Genomic DNA, 19,142 nt, shown 5'->3' on the forward strand with positions numbered 1-19,142 from the left:
TGTGCCTGTGTGCGTACATGCATGTGTGCGCGTGTGCATGTGTGCCTGCTTGTGTGTGCGTGTGCCTGTGTGTGTGCATGTGTGCCTGTGTGTGTGCATGTGTGCCTGTGTGTGTGCATGTGTGTGTGCATGTGTGCATGTGTGCGTGCACTTGTGCCTGCTTGTGTGCGCGTGTGCCTGTGTGTGTGCATGTGTGTGTGCATGTGTGCCTGCGTGTGTGCCTGTGTGTGTGCATGTGTGCCTGTGTGTGTGCATGTGTGTGTGCACTTGTGCCTGCGTGTGTGCGCGTGTGCCTGTGTGTGTGCATGCGTGTGAGCATGTGTGCATGTGTGCCTGCGTGTGTGCCTGTGTGTGTGCATGTGTGCCTGCGTGTGTGCGCGTGTGCCTGTGTGTGTGTGCATTCGTGTGAGCATGTGTGCATGTGTGCCTGCGTGTGTGCCTGCGTGTGTGCCTGTGTGTGTGCATGTGTGCCTGCGTGTGTGTGCATGTGCCTGCGTGTGTGCCTGTGCGTGTGCCTGTGTGTGTGTGCATGCGTGTGAGCATGTGTGCATGTGTGCCTGCGTGTGTGCCTGTGTGTGTGCATGTGTGCCTGCGTGTGTACGTGTGTGCCTGTGCGTGTGCCTGTGTGTGTGCATGCGTGTGAGCATGTGTGCCTGCGTGTGTGCCTGTGTTTGTGCGTGTGCCTGCGTGTGTGTGCATGTGTGCCTGTGTGTGTGTGTGCGTGTGCCTGCGTGTGTGTGCATGTGTGCCTGTGTGTGTGTGTGCGTGTGCCTGCGTGTGTGTGCGTGTGTGCCTGTGTGTGTGTGTGCGTGTGCCTGCGTGTGTGAGCGTGTACCTGCGTGTGTGCGCGTGTGCCTGTGTGTGTGTGCCTGTGTGTGTGAGCGTGTACCTGCGTGTGCACGTGTGTGCCTGTGTGTGTGAGCGTGTACCTGCGTGTGCACGTGTGTGCCTGTGTGTGTGCATGTGTGTGTGCATTTGTGCCTGCGTGTGTGCCTGTGTGTGTGCATGTGTGTGTGCATGTGTGCCTGTGTGTGTGCATGTGTGTGTGCATGTGTGCCTGTGTGTGTGCATGTGTGTGTGCATGTGTGCCTGCGCGTGTGCCTGTGTGTGTGCACGTGTCTGACCGCACAAGGTGACTGTGTCTTCAGCATTATTCTCTGGGCCCTGCCTTCCATCGGAGCTTCACACATCAGAGAAAAGGACGTATTTATGGCCTCCCGTGTGGCGACAGACTCAATCTCCCTCTGTCATTCAGACAAGGATGATCTCCACATCCAGGAGAGAGAACCTGGACATCAGCCAAGAGAAAAGGAAAGAGTTCCCACAAGATCTCATGTTCCAAAACTCCCCCGTCTCAGAGGGAACACTGTTTCCCGTCCTCCATGCTTCACTGGTCACCTCTAGCTCTAAAAAGTCTCGCCGCAGGCTTCAATGTCGTCGCCAAGAGCTCGCCCGATCAGCAGAAAGATTTATTATCAGGTAGGGAAATAAACGAGAAAGCTCTGTGAGAATTAGGATTATATGAAAAATAATCAGGTTGGACTAGATTTAGTTTCAGAAATTTGGTGGGACTTTAATATTTTATCACTTTTAAAGCAACCACTGGCTAAGTCTTGATTAAATGGAGTGTTTAGGGCCACACTGATGAAAACAAATAAGATGTCACGTTGTGATTAAAGTCAAAATGTGGAGATAAAAGTAGAATTTACAGGAAATAAATGAAGTCATTTTAGAGTACAACTGGTGAAATGTAGCTGACGGAGTTCGTTCTGGGTAAACAACAAAAACATGATTATTTTATTGATCATCGGGGTGGGTTTTGGACTGCTTCCTTATCGTTATCCTTCACAATAAGAGTCTGATAAATATAATTAATAATAAAACACAATCACAGTCGACTTCAGCAGAACGGATGGGTTTGTCTCCTCGGGTTCTCCATGAAACATTTTAATTCATGTGGAAAAAAGTGTTTTTATTCTTCATTTTTTACTTTTTTTTTAAACCAGGAGGTGTTCCCAGTCTTCCCAATGCTCCCAGTGTCCTTAGTGCTCTCAGTGTTCTTGGTTCTCCTGGTGTTCCCGATGCTCCTAGTGCTCCTAATTTTCCCAGTGTTACCAATGCTCCTGGTGTTCCCAATACTCCCGGTGTTCCCAGTATTCCTGATGCTCCCGGTGTCCCCAGTCCTCCCAATGCTCCTAGTATTCCCAGTGCTCCTTCCCAATCTCCTACCCCACCTTTGAGGGAATTTCTCTGACTACTGTTGAAAATGTGATTCTGAAAAACACAAATGGAATAAAACTTTATTGATAACATTTCCATGATCATTCCTATGGAATACGTGGTGAGCGGCTGTGCCTGGTCTGACCCAGAGCCCAAATCTGATGGTTTATTTGATCTGTTTAGTCACTCATGCAGCTGTGTTTTCATTCTGGCAGAGGAAGGAGGTCCCAGTGGTCGAACCCCCCCAAAAAACTCACAATGCTTTGTTTTTGTAGGCGCAGCGTGCGCGGAGAGCTAAGAACAAAAGAGCTAACTTCTGACTGACAGACGTTCTTGATTCTGAACGCTTTCACGAACATTCGTCTGTTTACTGAAACCGTCACACGCTAAATCAGACGATGGAGGAAAAGAAAATGAACACAAGTTTTATTCCTTTCTTGTGACGACCTCGGAGAGTTTGGAGGGTCGCTTGTTTCTGCAGCAAATGTGTGAAGGGCTGAAACCAGCAGCGTTACGGTAACAGCCGTGGGGGTGGAGGGTCAGAGCGTTTGGTTCTTCCAGCTTCACCAAACTCTGACCTCCAGCTCCTGCTGGGGGGAGCAGCCGACTGAGGATCAGCACCTCCACAGCTAAAGCCGTGGTTCAGGCAGTGGCTGCTCGTCCATAGAGGGCGCTAGGGCTCCGCCCCACCTGTCTCACAGGGAGAAGAAGAAGAATCACCAAATCTAAAAAGAAATGCAAATGAAAACTCTTCTGAATGTTTGTTCTGTGTTTTGGTTCCTATGATCATCCTCTTTTTTCTTATTTAACACACAGTAGTTTGAAGTTTTTGACCTTTGGCCGACATGTTTCCTCCAGAACTTCGTCAGAGCTGCCAGCTGTTCGTGGCGTCGCTTCCGTTCATGTGTGGGCAGCAGAGGACGATGTCGCCTCTGTCGAGAGCCATTGTTGACTAACATCTGGCGTGTCCAGATTCAGGGGCTGCAGCCTTCAAAGGACCTGAACTGGTCAGGGTAAAGGGGACAGGAGCGCTGAGACACACCTGTAGTTTCAGCAGCTTCCCAACGATCCGTGTCCTAGTCATTCACACATCTGGAGCAGTAGCGGTTTTAGGCACGGGCAGACAGGGCAGTTGCCCGGGGCGGCATTTTTTCATGACACAAAAGGGGCGCACAAGCGCGGAGTAAAAAAAAAAAAAGGAAATCTGCGCCGCACCGAGGTTTTCTATTATCTGTCATATGACAGTGTCTGGATTGGAAACAGCAAGTTGGCGCCCCCTGCAGCTGCAGGCGCTCCTGCTGACTGAGAACGTTCACGTGCACCGTGTGTCTATGAAGAACAGGAAGGGGAGGGGTGCGGCGGGGGAATTCACCTCTGCGTCTTTCCCAAATGAAATGAGCGTGCAGGGGCTGAATCAACTGTATTAACATGGCTAAAGTCAATCACATCTTAACGTTCTTCCATATTTCATTCATAATATCATAAACACAGGCCTATCATTCTTTCAGGTTTCTCTGAATTGTGTGAAATGGCCGAATAAAAAAAGGAAAAACAAAACGATTTTGTGGTCACCCCCCCATCAAGGTCAAATTGTTTAGTCCTGACTAAGGGAAACTTACTGAGTCAGGAGCCAAACAGAAGAGATGAACATAAAAAGGCTAAAACCACCAGGTGCCCCATTCAGGGGGAAAAAAAGAAAAAAGAGCAGAAAGATAAAGGTATGTAGCTCTCATGATGCATGTTTTCAATTTTTTGAACCAGTTAACTGGGATTTTAATGGTTAAATGCGGTCAACTAATTGCTAGCAGAGCTAATAGGGCTGAAATATTTAAACGAATATTCAAATGGTTTGAAAAAAGTCCTTGAATCGTTTTTTACTGATTCAAACTAGGATTTGTTAAATGCTCGCTGCAGCCTGTGGCCTGCCTGAACAACAACAAACATGTTGATCATGTTCACATAATAATAAATGAAACCACTCTACAAGCAGAAGAAAACACCCCAGTCACCACTAACTATCCTGTTTATTTATTGCTGATGGCTGCACTGATTATTTTTTACATGATTTGTTCTGTAAAAGTTGGCATTTTTGGTAGTCTACAGTTTTTTATGTCAGTTTAAATTACAATTTCAGAGGCAATTCTAAAATATTATGGATCATGAGATCTATTGGAGATCTACCCCAACTTTTGGACTGCTCTGCCAGTCACTGTGGCTCAAGCTGAGAGGAGCTTTTCAAAACTTGATCAAGTCATACCTGAGGTCACCTATGTTTCAGGGGCGGCTCACTAACCTGGCTCTGATTAGTATCAATCACTCAGTAGGGGGAGCAGATTTCATGTGATGACATTATTGATGATGTTGCATCAAGGTTAGGTTTTAATTTTAGTTTGTGTTTTCTAAGTGCAATGCTGTAGTGATTATCTTTAGTTTGTTATGTGTGAAATATTTTTGCTATTTAGATTATTTATTATCTATTATGTTCATATATTCTTAATATTTAGTTATTGTTTGTTTTTGTATATTTGATTCTATATATTTTGATACAGTATATAATGTATAGTGCTTTACATTCTGACAACTTCATAGTAATTAATGTAAATATGTGCAACTTAGAAAAATGAATGTTCAATAGTCGTTCTAATAAAACATGCCTGTTTGTAGAAAACATGCATGTGTTCATGCAGGTGGGGTGGTGTGGTGGTGGTGGTGGTGGTGGTGGTGGGGGGGGGGGCGCTCAAAGGGGGCCTCGCCCGGGGAGTAATTCGATGTAGAACCGCCACTGATCTGGAGCTATTTTCCTCACCGCCTCTTCATGTCTGACTCACATGAAGCCTTCAGGTCTTAAAAGTACACAGAAACGGGTCAGAGGTAGAATAGCAAATGACTTCTCACCCCTTTAGTTACGCTGCTATACACTTCTCCATGTTTGGATTTACTGTATATTTTCTATATTTACTATTTTATATAATATTTACTGTTATATTTACTGTATTGTGTAATATTTACTGTTATATTTTATATATTAATTATATTATGTAATATTTACGGTTATATTTACGAGCGCCTCTCATCTCCACCAGTGTATGAATGTGTGTGTGAATGGATGAATGATACACTGTAGTGTAAAGCGCTTTGGAGTCCTTACTCTGAGAGGCGCTACACAAGTGCAGGTCATTTATCATTTTATCATTATGTAATATTTACTATTATATTTACTATATTATGTAATATTTACTGATATGTTTACTTTATTATGTAATATTTACTGGTATATTTACTATATTTTCTATATTATGTCATATTTACTAATATATTTACTATATTATGTAATATTTACAGTTATATTTATTATATTATGTAATCTTTACTGATATATTTACTATATTATGTAATATTTATTATATATTTACTATATTATGTAATATTTACTGATATATTTACTATATTATGTAATATTTACTGTTATATTTACTATATTTACTGTATTATGTAATATTTATTGTATATTTACTATATTAAATAATATTTACTGTTATATTTACTATATTATCTAATATTTATTGTTATATTCACTATATTTACTATATTATGTAATATTTACTGATATATTTACTATATTATGTAAAATGTACTGATATGTTTGCTATATTTTCTATATTAAGTAATATTTACTGATATATTTACTATATTATGTAATATTTACTGGTATATTTACTATATTTTCTATATTATGTCATATTTACTGATATTACTATATTATGTAATATTTATTGTATATTTACTATATTATGTAATATTTACTGTTATATTTACTATATTTACTATATTATGTAATATTTATTGTATATTTACTATATTATGTAATATTTACTGTTATTTTTACTATATTTTCTATATTATGCAATATTTACTATATTATGTAATATTTATTGTATATTTACTATATTATGTAATATTTACTGTTATATTTACTATATTATGTAATATTTACTGTTTTATTTACTATATTCTGTTATATATACTGATATATTTACTATATTTACTATATTATGTAATATTTACTGTTATATTTACTATATTTACTATATTCTGTCATCTATACTGATATATTTACTATATTTACTATATTATGTAATATTTATTGTATATTTACTATATTATGTAATATTTACTGTTATTTTTACTATATTTTCTATATTATGCAATATTTACTATATTATGTAATATTTATTGTATATTTACTATATTATGTAATATTTACTGTTATATTTACTATATTATGTAATATTTACTGTTTTATTTACTATATTTACTATATTCTGTTATATATACTGATATATTTACTATATTTACTATATTATGTAATATTTACTGTTATATTTACTATATTTACTATATTCTGTCATATATACTGATATATTTACTATATTTACTATATTATGTAATATTTACTGTTATATTTATTATATTTACTGTATTGTGTAATATTTATTGTATATTTACTATATTATGTAATATTTACTGTTATATGTACTATATTATCTAATATTTATTGTTATATTCACTATATTTACTATATTATGTAATATTTACTGATATATTTACTATATTATGTAAAATTTACTGGTATATTTACTTTATTTTCTATATAATGTCATATTTACTGATATTATTATTATATTATGTAATATTTATTGTATATTTACTATATTAAACAATATTTACTGTTATATTTACTATATTATGTAATATTTATTGTTATATTCACTATATTTACTATATTATGTAATATTTACTGATATATTTACTATATTATGTAATATTTACTGGTATATTTACTATATTTTCTATATTATGTCATATTTACTGATATTATTACTATATTATGTAATATTTATTGTATATTTACTATATTATGTCATATTTACTGTTATATTTACTATATTTACTATATTTACTATATTATGTCATTTTTACTGATATATTTACTATATTATGTAATATTTACTGGTATATTTACTATATTTTCTATATTATGTCATATTTACTTATATTATTACTATATTTACTATATTATGTAATATTTACTGTTATATTTACTATATTTACTATATTATGTAATATTTATTGTTTATTTACTATACTATATTATGTAATATTTATTGAATATTTACTATATTATGTAATATTTACTGTGATATTTTCTTTATTTATTGTATTATGTAATATTTACTGATATACTTACTATATTTATCATATTATGTAATATTTACTGTTATATTTACTATATTTTCTATATTATGTCATATTTACTATTATGTTTACTATATACTATATTATGTAATATTTACTGATATATTTACTATATTATGTAATATTTATTGTATATTTACTATATTGTGTAACATTTATTTTATATTTACTATATTATGTAATATTTACTGTTATATTTTCTATATTTATTATATTATATAATATATACTCGTATATTTACTATATTTTCTATATTATGTCATATTTACTGATATATTTACTATATTTACTATATTATGTAATATTTACTGTTAAATTTATTATATTATGTAATATTTACTGATATATTTACTACATTTATTATTCAATATTTACTATATATTTACTATATTATGTAATATTTACTGTTATATTTACTATATTTAGTATATTATGTCATATTTACTGATATGTTTACTATATTTACTATATTCTGTTATATATACTGATATATTTACTATATTTACTATATTATGTAATATTTAGGCCCGAGCAGTGAAGCTGCGAAGGCCTATTGTATCTGCTCCGTTTATTATTACGCTTTCTTTCTTTCTTTTTTCTTCCGCGTCTTTGACTGGCCTTTAGGGGGTCTTAGCATATCCAAAAAGTCACCAAATTCTGGCCCAATATAGAAAGTGCGTGAAATTTACGTATTTCACTGGCGATGTGAAAGTTCATAAAAAAATGGCTGAACAGCGCCCCCTAGAAAGTGAAAAATACCCCTCTCCATAAAGCTTAGTTTATCGTACAGTTATGAAATTTGGTACACTTGTAGAACTCAACAATATGCACAGAAAAGCCTCTTGCATCCATGGTCAATATCAAACAGGAAGTCGGCCATTTTGGACTAAAGTGGCCATTTTGACCCTGTTTCGGCCATTTCTTGGGTCTATATTTGGTTGAACAGTTTGGTCATTTTTCGCACGATCGTCTCAAAAATAGTGTGCGATCGAACAGAAGCGACGGACGATTAAAATGAGACAATAAAATTGACTTTTCGTAAATACTGAAGGGGCGGGACCAGGCCTCAAAGTTCGAGCACTCGCCAAAAAAATTCAAATTGCTATAATTTCATAAATGAAAGAATTACAGATAAAGTAACTTTCTATGGACAATCATCATCGCCCCCCGAAGACAAATGAATGGTCGATTGATGATGTCACATAAGCCCCGCCCCTTCAGGACTTAAAAGGTCAAGTTTTACTAGGAAATTTTCCAAAATTCGCCCTTTCGAATAATCATCCTAAATTTGTATCAGGTAACTGAAGACAAGTTGGGGTTGCTTGGCGTCACTTTATGGGAGTTTTCTGGAGAAGGCGGGGCTGTGGCGGCGCGGCGAACTCAGGCGTACCGCTTAGGCCTTACGTTTGCCTCCCATTTCGTCATTTCTAGAGATATCGCCACGAAACTTCTTGTGAGTGATCCTAGTCCGGCCCCCAAAAAAATCTGATGTGAAATTCCGGTGGGCGTGGTCTATTTTCTGAAATAGCGCCCCCTAGGACCATTAAAACTGACAGCCCCAAGCCATGCTTTGACTGAGGATTACGAAATGTGGTACACTAATGTGGTGTCTCAGGACCTACAAAAAAGTCTCTTGGAGCCAAGTGCAAAGTCGCACAGGAAGTCGGCCATTTTGGTCCAAGTGCGCGATTTAGTGGTTTTCGCACACGTTGTTTGGAGAGTGATGCTCCGTCGCCCTTTTCACCAATCGCCTTCACACTTCTGCTATATACTCTTAAGACATAGATGAAAAAATTCAACCGTCGGATTTTAAATAAGTATAGAGGTGTGGGCGTGGCTAAGCCTCAAACTCTGACCTGTCGCCACGCCACTCTTTTTTTCACAGCTCCCTATTGGACTCCTTTTATCCAATCACCACCAAACAGTGGCAAATAGCAGCAGACAAGTTAAGGTCACTTGGTCTATAGTACTGGCAGGTTTCGAATAAAGGCGGAGCTTTGGGAGCATGGCGAAATTCACCATCACGCCATGGAAATACGTTTGTCTCTCATTTCTTCAATCATTGTGACATTGCCACACAATTTCTGATGAGTGATCCTACTCTGACCCCTAATATAACTGGACAGCTGAAGTTTGTGGGCGTGGCCTATTTTCCGAAACAGTGCCCCCTAGGACCATTAAAACAGTCAGCCCCAAGCCATGCTTTGACTGAGGATCACAAAATTTGGCACACTAATGTAGTGTCTCAGGACCTACAAAAAAGTCTCTTGGAGCCAAGCGCAATGTCGCACAGGAGGTCGGCCATTTTGGTGCAATTACTCAATTTAGTGGTTTTCGCACACGTTATTAGGAGAATTATATCTCCTCGCCCTTTCCACCGATCACCTTCAAACTTCTGCTATATACTCTTAAGACATAGAGGAAAAAATTCAACCGTCGGATTTTAAATAAGTATAAAGGTATGGGCGTGGCTAAGCCTCAAACTTTGACCAGTCGCCATTACTTTATTTGACTTAACAACTCCCATGTGCATGATCAGATCAATTTCATACTTTGTCTGTGTGATCACTGACCACATCTGAAGACAGTGACAATGTGGACAGCTGACATCACCTAAGCCCCGCCCCCTGACTACAGGAAGTCTATTGTTTTATGGTGAACTTCCCATATTTGTCCCCTCTAATTTAGTCAAGATGACACTAAGGTCATGCACTGTCTTCATGATGTTGTAATGACCATTCAGATCTGATAGCTTTTCAGAAAGTGAGGGGCTTTGATGCCATGGCGATTTCTGGCGTGACGCTGTGACCTTACGTTTGACTGTAACTTCCACAAACAGCCTCCGATTTGCCCGAGACTGAACATCACATCACCAGTGTGGTAAAGATAGAGTATCTCCTAGGGGTGAGACATGTAATGGTGGGCTCAGAAGGGATGCTGAGTCAGGGTGAGGTGTGGACGAGGAGGCCTTTCACGGTTTCCGGTGTTGGGGTGGCTGACTTTCTGTTCCGCCAGGCATGCCCTGGTGCCCTCGGCTGCCGGCCAGGATGGAAAAGCGCGGAGCCGGGTTTGGAGAGCGTCGGGGATGGAGCGGAGGGGGTGCGGACAGAGGGCGAGCAGCTTCGCTGCGAGGGCCGAACGACGCTGCTTGCAGCTTTAATTACTGTTATATTTACTATATTTACTATATTCTGTCATATATACTGATATATTTACTATATTTACTATATTATGTAATATTTACTGTTATATTTACTATATTTACTGTATTGTGTAATATTTATTGTATATTTACTATATTATGTAATATTTACTGTTATATTTACTATATTATCTAATATTTATTGTTATATTCACTATATTTACTATATTATGTAATATTTACTGATATATTTACTATATTATGTAAAATTTACTGGTATATTTACTTTATTTTCTATATTATGTCATATTTACTGATATTATTATTATATTATGTAATATTTATTGTATATTTACTATATTAAATAATATTTACTGTTATATTTACTATATTATGTAATATTTATTGTTATATTCACTATATTTACTATATTATGTAATATTTACTGATATATTTACTATATTATGTAATATTTACTGGTATATTTACTATATTTTCTATATTATGTAATATTTACTATATTATGTAATATTTACTGGTATATTTACTATATTTTCTATATTATGTCATATTTACTGATATTATTACTATATTATGTAATATTTATTGTATATTTACTATATTATGTAATATTTACTGTTATATTTACTATATTTACTATATTATGTAATATTTACTGATATATTTACTATATTATGTAATATTTACTGGTATATTTACTATATTTTCTATATTATGTCATATTTACTTATATTATTACTATATTTACTATATTATGTAATATTTACTGTTACATTTACTATATTATGTAATATTTATTGTATATTTACTATATTATGTAATATTTATTGAATATTTACTATATTATGTAATATTTACTGTTATATTTTCTTTCTTTATTGTATTATGTAATATTTACTGATATACTTACTATATTTATCATATTATGTAATATTTACTGTTATATTTACTTTATTTTCTATATTATGTCATATTTACTATTATGTTTACTATATACTATATTATGTAATATTTACTGTTATATTTACTATATTATGTAATATTTATTGTATATTTACTATATTTACTATATTGAGTAACATTTATTTTATATTTACTATATTATGTAATATTTACTGTTATATTTTCTATATTTATTATATTATGTAATATTTACTGGTATATTTACTATATTTTCTATATTATGTCATATTTACTGATATATTTACTATATTTACTATATTATGTAATATTTACTGTTAAATTTATTATATTATGTAATATTTACTGATATATTTACTATATTTATTATTCAATATTTACTATATATTTACTATATTATGTAATATTTACTGTTATATTTACTATATTTAGTATATTATGTCATATTTACTGATATGTTTACTATATTTACTATATAATGTAATCTTTACTGTTATATTTACTATATTATGTAATATTTATTGTATATTTACTATATAATGTATAATTTACTGTTATATTTTCTATATTATATTATGTAATAGTTACTGTTATATTTACTATATTATGTAATATTTTCTGTTATATTTACTATATTATGTAATATTTACTGATATATTTACTATATTATGTAATATTTACCAGTATATTTACTACGTTTTCTATATTATGTCATATTTACTGATATGTTTACTATATTTACTATATAATGTGATCTTTACTGTTATATTTACTATATTATGTAATATTTATTGTATATTTACTATATAATGTATAATTTACTGTTATATTTTCTATATTATATTATGTAATAGTTACTGTTATATTTACTATATTATGTAATATTTACTGTTATATTTACTATATAATGTAATATTTACTGATATATTTACTATATTATGTAATATTTACCAGTATATTTACTACGTTTTCTATATTATGTCATATTTACTGATATTATTACTATATTTACTATGTTATGCAATATTTACTGTTATATTCACTATATTTACTATATTATGTAATATTTATTGTATATTTACTATATTATGTAATATTTATTGAATATTTACTATATTATGTAATATTTACTGTTATATTTACTATATTTATTATATTATGTAATATTTACTTTTATATTTTCTATATTATGTCATATTTACTGTTATATTTACTATATTATGTAATATTGTATATTTACTATATAATGTAATATTTATTGTACATTTACCATATTATGTAATATTTACTGTTATATTTTCTATATTTTTTATATTATGTAATATTTACTGATTTATTTACTATGTTATGTAATATTTACTGATATATTTACTAATTTATGTAATATTTATTGTATATTTTCTGTATTTACTATATTATGTAATAGTTATTGTATATTTACTATATTTACTATATTATGTAATATTTACTATTTTTACTATATTATGTAATATTTACAGTTATGTTTACTATATTATGTCTTGTTTACTGTTATATTTACTATCTTTTCTATATTGTCATATTTACTGATTTATTTACTATATTTACTATATTATGTAATATTTACTGTTATATATACCATATTTACTATATTATGTAATATTTACTGTTATATTTACTATATTTTTATATTATGTAATATTTACTGTTATATTTTACTATATTTTTTATATTATGTAATATTTACTGTTATATTTTACTATATTTACTATATTATGTAATATTTACTGTTATGTTTACTATATTATGTAATATTTACTGTTATATTTACTATCTTTTCTATTTTGTCATATTTACTGATTTATTTACTATATGTACTATATTATGTAATATTTACTGTTATATATACCATATTTACTATATTATGTAATATTTACAGATATATTTACTATATTTACAATATTGTGTAATATTTAATGTATATTTAATATATTTACTATATAATGTAATATTTACTGTTATATTTACTATATTATGTAATATTTACTGATATAGTTACTATATTATATAATATTTACTGTTACATTTACTATACTTACTATATTATGTAATATTTATTGTGTATTTACTATATACTATATTTTGTAATATTTACTGTTATATTTACTATATTATGTAATAATTACTGTTACATTTACTATATTTACTATATTATGTAATATTCATTGTATATTTACTATATTTACTATGTTATGTAATATTTACTATATTTTGTAATATTTATTGAAACATTTACTATACTATGTTAAATTTATTGTTATGTTTTCTATATTTACTATATTATGTAATATTTACTGTTATATTTTCTACATTTACTATCGTTTATTTCAAAAATACTTTATTGATTCCAGAGGAAATTAAATGTTGCAGCTCTGATTAATAACAATAATAATCTCGTGTTACTCAGTGCTGACGGCTGCAGGTAGGAAAGCCCACAGAAGGTCAGGGTTGGTCTTTTTTTTTTTTTTTTTTACCGTGTCCTGTCTGGCTGTGAAGCAAACAGAATTGATGTCTGAATGCTGGTAACAAGCCTTACAGATTTACTCTCAGGTGGAGCATCAAAGCGTCTGCTTTTAATGTCACGCCTGATACTTAAAACTTTATTGTTATTGTTGTTGAATGCTTTGTAATTCCGACCAGACACGGAGTCAGAGGTGAAAGAGAAAGGAAAAGAAAAGGTGGGGAGAGGGGGGTCCACAAAAATAAACAATAATGAACAAGAGTCTGCTTCTAGACCTGCAGAAAACGACAAAAAAAAGCAAAGGGACAAAAGACATGGGACACAACAACAATACAACAAGATCTAGCTATCACTGCGTCAACTTGATGAAGAAATATATAATCAACATTGTTTAACTGAAGAATCACGATAATAAATCACAGTGCATTAAGTGCCCCCCTTAGTCTTAAGACCTGTGTTTAACGTGCCCAAGCCCATACTTATGAGAGCACCATGTGAGCACCTGTGTGTGTACACGCGCTTGTTTATGTAAGGTTCTCTATAGGAGCGTCCAACAGAGAGTGTGAGGGACCACAGATCCGCCCCCCAAAGATGCGCTGGAGACGGGGGGAGCTCCAAGTCCCAGAGATCCAGGCGCTGCCGCAGAACACAGGAACCCCAAGGAGACTGCAACCAGAAAGGCCCCCGCCCCCCTGGAGAGGCACAGAGGATCGCCCCGGGGGGCCACAACCAGCAGCCGGCCGAGCCCGGGACCCAGCGACCCGGTTGGTCAGTTTTATTTCTTTATGAATCCTTTTCACCAAAAGCACCTGGCGGTTGTTCAGGTGGATTTCCGGTCTCTTTCTAAACTTCTAGTCCTAGTCACACAAGTGTGTGTTGCAGCTTTGAGTCTTGTTGGATTAGTGAGCGTTCATGAGCTCGCCGTTCTCTCACCCTAAGGACATGACAGTCATCGGAGGCTTCGGTAAAAACGTTTGAACTTGTTGAGTTTCTGAAGCTTGAGGACCTGCAGCTTTCCGTGATCGAGCAGAAACAGATTTTAAAAGGGGAACAAAGAGCCTGATGACCTGGCGGCAAGATTAGAAACTGAGCTAATGAGGAGTTTGTTAATGGAAGTGGAAGGGGTTCTGACCCGGTTCACGGGCCGCTGCATGGAGTCCAGACAGGAGAAAAAAACGAGTCATTTCCTTAACTGAAGGTGCTTCGAAGGTCGTGACAGAGAAGCAGCAACAAACCCTACAGGGAAGCAGCTGATGGCGGCAGAAACAACATGACAAAGGTACAACTAACTAAACAAAACGAGGATTTATTTGTTCATTCGGCATGTCTGCAGCTGCCCAGGCAGCGCTAAAGTGCTGCACTAGAACAGAAACAACCGCAGTCGATGAACCTGAGGTGAAGCCGTGGGAGTAAAACACAAAAGAACAACACAAAAACAAAAATACGAACAAACAGAGCAGAAGGACACAAATAAGCTGCTCAGGCCAACCTGCAAACAAACCAAAGCACTTGTGGCCATGAAGCCTCCAGATGGAGCATCAGGATTAGTACCTTCGAAACTTGCTTCTCCAGTCCGTCTGCTGCCCCCTGGTGGAGGGCCCAAGCTGTTGATTCATGACTGTTATGTTGTTAATTATTAAACAGATATGTTACCACTGCTCTGTTTTAAAAACACATTTAAGTTCATATTTTTCACATTTAAGGTTTTACTGCGTGTCATGAGCCGGGGGCGAGCACTCGTCTCTCTACATGAGATCTCTGAGTTGTGTCTTGCAGGAGAGGGAGCGGCAGCTGCACCTGATCAGCTAATCAGCGGGGTGGCTTCTTAAGGAGGAAGGTGACACTCCTCGACGCCGGATGATTGCTACTGGCTGGTAGTCTCATGCCCTCGTACTTGGCTCTTGTGAACATTATTACGTGCACCTTTTCCTGGGACTTTTGTGACTTTACGTCTGTTGGATCTCCGACCTCAGGTTCTCCTCGTCTCTGGATTGTTCCCTCACCACGCTCAATAGGACTCTGCTCTGCTCACACGCCACGTCATCCATTCACCTCTGACCGACCCGCTCTCCAACGACCACCCGCGCCCTCTCCAGCTCTGGAACCGCTCACCTGGATACCCTGGCTCTTATCCATCCCCTCACTCGCTGAACTCATTTTAACCCAGTAAGTCCCCTCACTCATTATCTGTTGGACTTAAAGGTCTCAGGACTCGCCTCTAATCTGCTCTCTCCTCCAGACGCCACGTTTCCCGTTTCCCACGTCCACTGGGATTCCCAGTGCGCCCTCAGTTACCGTTATCCACAAATAAATTTATTATTTTTCATTATACTGTCTCCTGGGTGGATTCTGCATGTGTTGGGTTAAACACCTTCCTCAGAACATGACACTGTTAGACATAAAACATCTGTGGAAGAAGATGCTCTCAGACCAGAACCTCTGCTCTCCATCCAAACTCATCCCAGCGTCGCTCCAACGCCAGCAGCATTTTGGCTCGCGGAGTCCTTCAGGCAGCAGATGAGAACAAAGTCGGGTCAGCGTTCTACGTAACTCGGAGCGATCCGGTTACAGACGTTCACTGCTACTGTCAGCATCCTGCAGAGCCTCTGGATCGCATTACCACCATGAACTTCACTTCCTGGCATCACTCTGGAAATGATCTGAGAGTTACACGAGCAGGGCCTAAAAGGAACTGTGGGATTATCTATTTTAAACAGCATTAATAAGATTAAATTACATCAAAATTCATTTTAAAAATCACCATTTAATCATGTTTTCAGCTCTTTGCAAGAGGAGTGTGATGATGGAGGAGTTCTCTGGAGGAACGAGGAGCCAGACGAGCTCCAGGAGGGCTGAGCATTTTACTGAAGCTGGAGAATCGTCAGTTCCTACAGCTAAATGCTGGTGGAGGTTCTCAGTTAAACACACTGATGGAAGCTCCACCAGAGGTGCTACTCACACCTCAGCCGCCAATAAAGAGGATGGTGAAATGTGGTGTCATGCTATTCCACACAAGCACAAGCATGGCGTTCAGTACGGGCTAAAAGTGTGGACACACCTTCTCATTCCCCATGTTGTCTTCATCTTCATGACCATTTACATTCAGAGGTCCTCACTGAAGGCATCAAAACTATTAATGAACACAGTGTGTCTTGTTCCTGGCCATAGGGGGCAGTAGATTCCTAAGTCATTGCAAACAAGCAGTATTTTTGTGTTGGAGTAAGACCTTACCAACGGATGCCCAGTAGGGTCAAAAAGCCCTGGGGAGTACGAACTTCAGCAAAATGCCGAGCACATCCGACTCTTTTCATCACTGACAGCGAGTGAAGAGGTAAACGTGTAAAACAACGTTTCAGAACGGTGAAAGTTTTGTAACCGTTTCTTACAAATGAGTAAATGTATTTTGTCCTCATGGGCTCCCGTAGAAGGAAACATGGCGTCCAGTATGGCGTCGTCTGGAAACTTAGACCCGCTCCCACTTATTGTAGACCTGATTTTTATGGTTATATGTTACAAAGCAGCTGGGCATCATTTCATTCATTTTCACCAACATTTTGATGGATATTTCCAGAAGTTAATGGCTTTATTTAATTAATTTTATTTATTGGTAGAAACTACAGGTGAAATAACTGAAAACATGTTTTATATTCTATTTTCTTCATAATAGCCGCCCTTTGCTCTGATCACTGCTTCACACACTCTTGCTGTTCTCTCGATGAGCTCCATGAGGTCGTCACCTGAAACTGTTTTCCAACAGTCTTGAAGGACTACCGTCCATCATATAAAACAGAGACTTCTGTTTGGAACTATCTTGTCTCCTCGCGGGTTTCTGGTTCTGGTTCTGACAAACGCAGGGATGATAGTTTATTTTTAGATTTTATTTGTAACACACTTCACATTTTAATGAAGTCTCAAAGTGCTGCAATAGGAAATCAGAAACAATCTAAAGAAAAATTAAACACAATCAATAAAAACAAAAATATATAAAACCATACAATGCTGAGTTAACACACGGTCAGAGCTGTTGCAGCTAATTCTGTCGCTGTCCAGGGTCCTGTTCCTGCAGGTCACGTAGTCGGCTGTCTCCACTGCTGTTTCTAAGGTGTCTTCAAGCAACACAAACACTGATGCGTCTGGAAGTGTCGTGGACAAGGACACGAGCTCGTACAAGTCCAGGAATGCATCTTATTAGGGCTGCGTTAGAGGTGGAGTCTTGAGGAACACCTCAGTAGGAGACAAAGTAGAGGAACATTTCTCTTCCTGAGTTTTTCAGCATTTCCAGACATGAGAGACAAGATGGAGCTCTTCGCTGCTGCAGAGCTCCGATCTTTGTTTAGGAACAGGAAGGCCGGCGTGGCCAGTGGGCACAGAGGAGGAGGACAGAAACAAACAGGACCAGCCTGAAGAAACAAACAGAGCCTCGTCGTATGTAAGGGAGATTTACAAACACCAGTGCTCCGCCGGGCCTCCAGCTGCATGCTGAGGGTTTGTGCTTCGGTTTATTTTCAGATCAGAACAATCTGATCACTAAACCAATAACCACAGCTATTTTCAGCAAGTGATATAATTATGATGTTTGCCCAGCGCTGCTTTAGTTTCGGGTTTCTGGACGCAAAAGAAGCTTTTTGTTGTTTTGTCTGTCTCCAGCTCTTCCTGTCAGAGTCCATCAGTCTACTCTGGGCTCAACCACGATGTTTATTCACTTTAATAATTATTTTAGAATATCTCCTATGAACATCTAAACCTGCCATTAGCACGGCTGACTACTGCAGAGTTTTGACTCCACGGAGCAGACGCGTAAACAGTTTGGTTTCCGTGCTGAAGCGACGAGGACGTTTCTCATGCCGGGACTCTGGACAAACAAACTGATGGGGTGAAAGTTTCCCTTCAGTCCCAACCTTGATGATGGGATCTCATTATTTAAGAACTTTCTGACCTGAAACCCAGATGAAGGAATGGCTGTCATGTTGTAAAGAGCCTTGGGGGGTTCTAGGAGGCGTGCTATAAATGCAGGATGTTCACCAGATGTAAAGAAATCAGGTGTTTCTTTTATATTCCTGCGTAGAAAAGAGTCTAGCTCTA

The 19,142-nt window shown here is 35.9% G+C and overlaps 1 long non-coding RNA gene across 1 annotated transcript; it reads left to right on the plus strand.

Annotated features, from left to right (window-relative positions):
* Positions 1 to 13,885: 13,885 nt before the first annotated feature.
* Positions 13,886 to 17,464, plus strand: LOC139062589 (uncharacterized). Its single transcript, XR_011516143.1, has 3 exons — positions 13,886 to 15,934; positions 16,034 to 16,226; positions 16,300 to 17,464. It is a non-coding gene; the product is annotated as an uncharacterized lncRNA (long non-coding RNA).
* The last annotated feature ends 1,678 nt before the right edge of the window (positions 17,465 to 19,142 follow it).

The sequence above is a fragment of the Nothobranchius furzeri genome, chromosome 13, assembly GCF_043380555.1.
Source record: "Nothobranchius furzeri strain GRZ-AD chromosome 13, NfurGRZ-RIMD1, whole genome shotgun sequence".
In the NCBI taxonomy this organism is placed as follows: domain Eukaryota; kingdom Metazoa; phylum Chordata; class Actinopteri; order Cyprinodontiformes; family Nothobranchiidae; genus Nothobranchius; species Nothobranchius furzeri.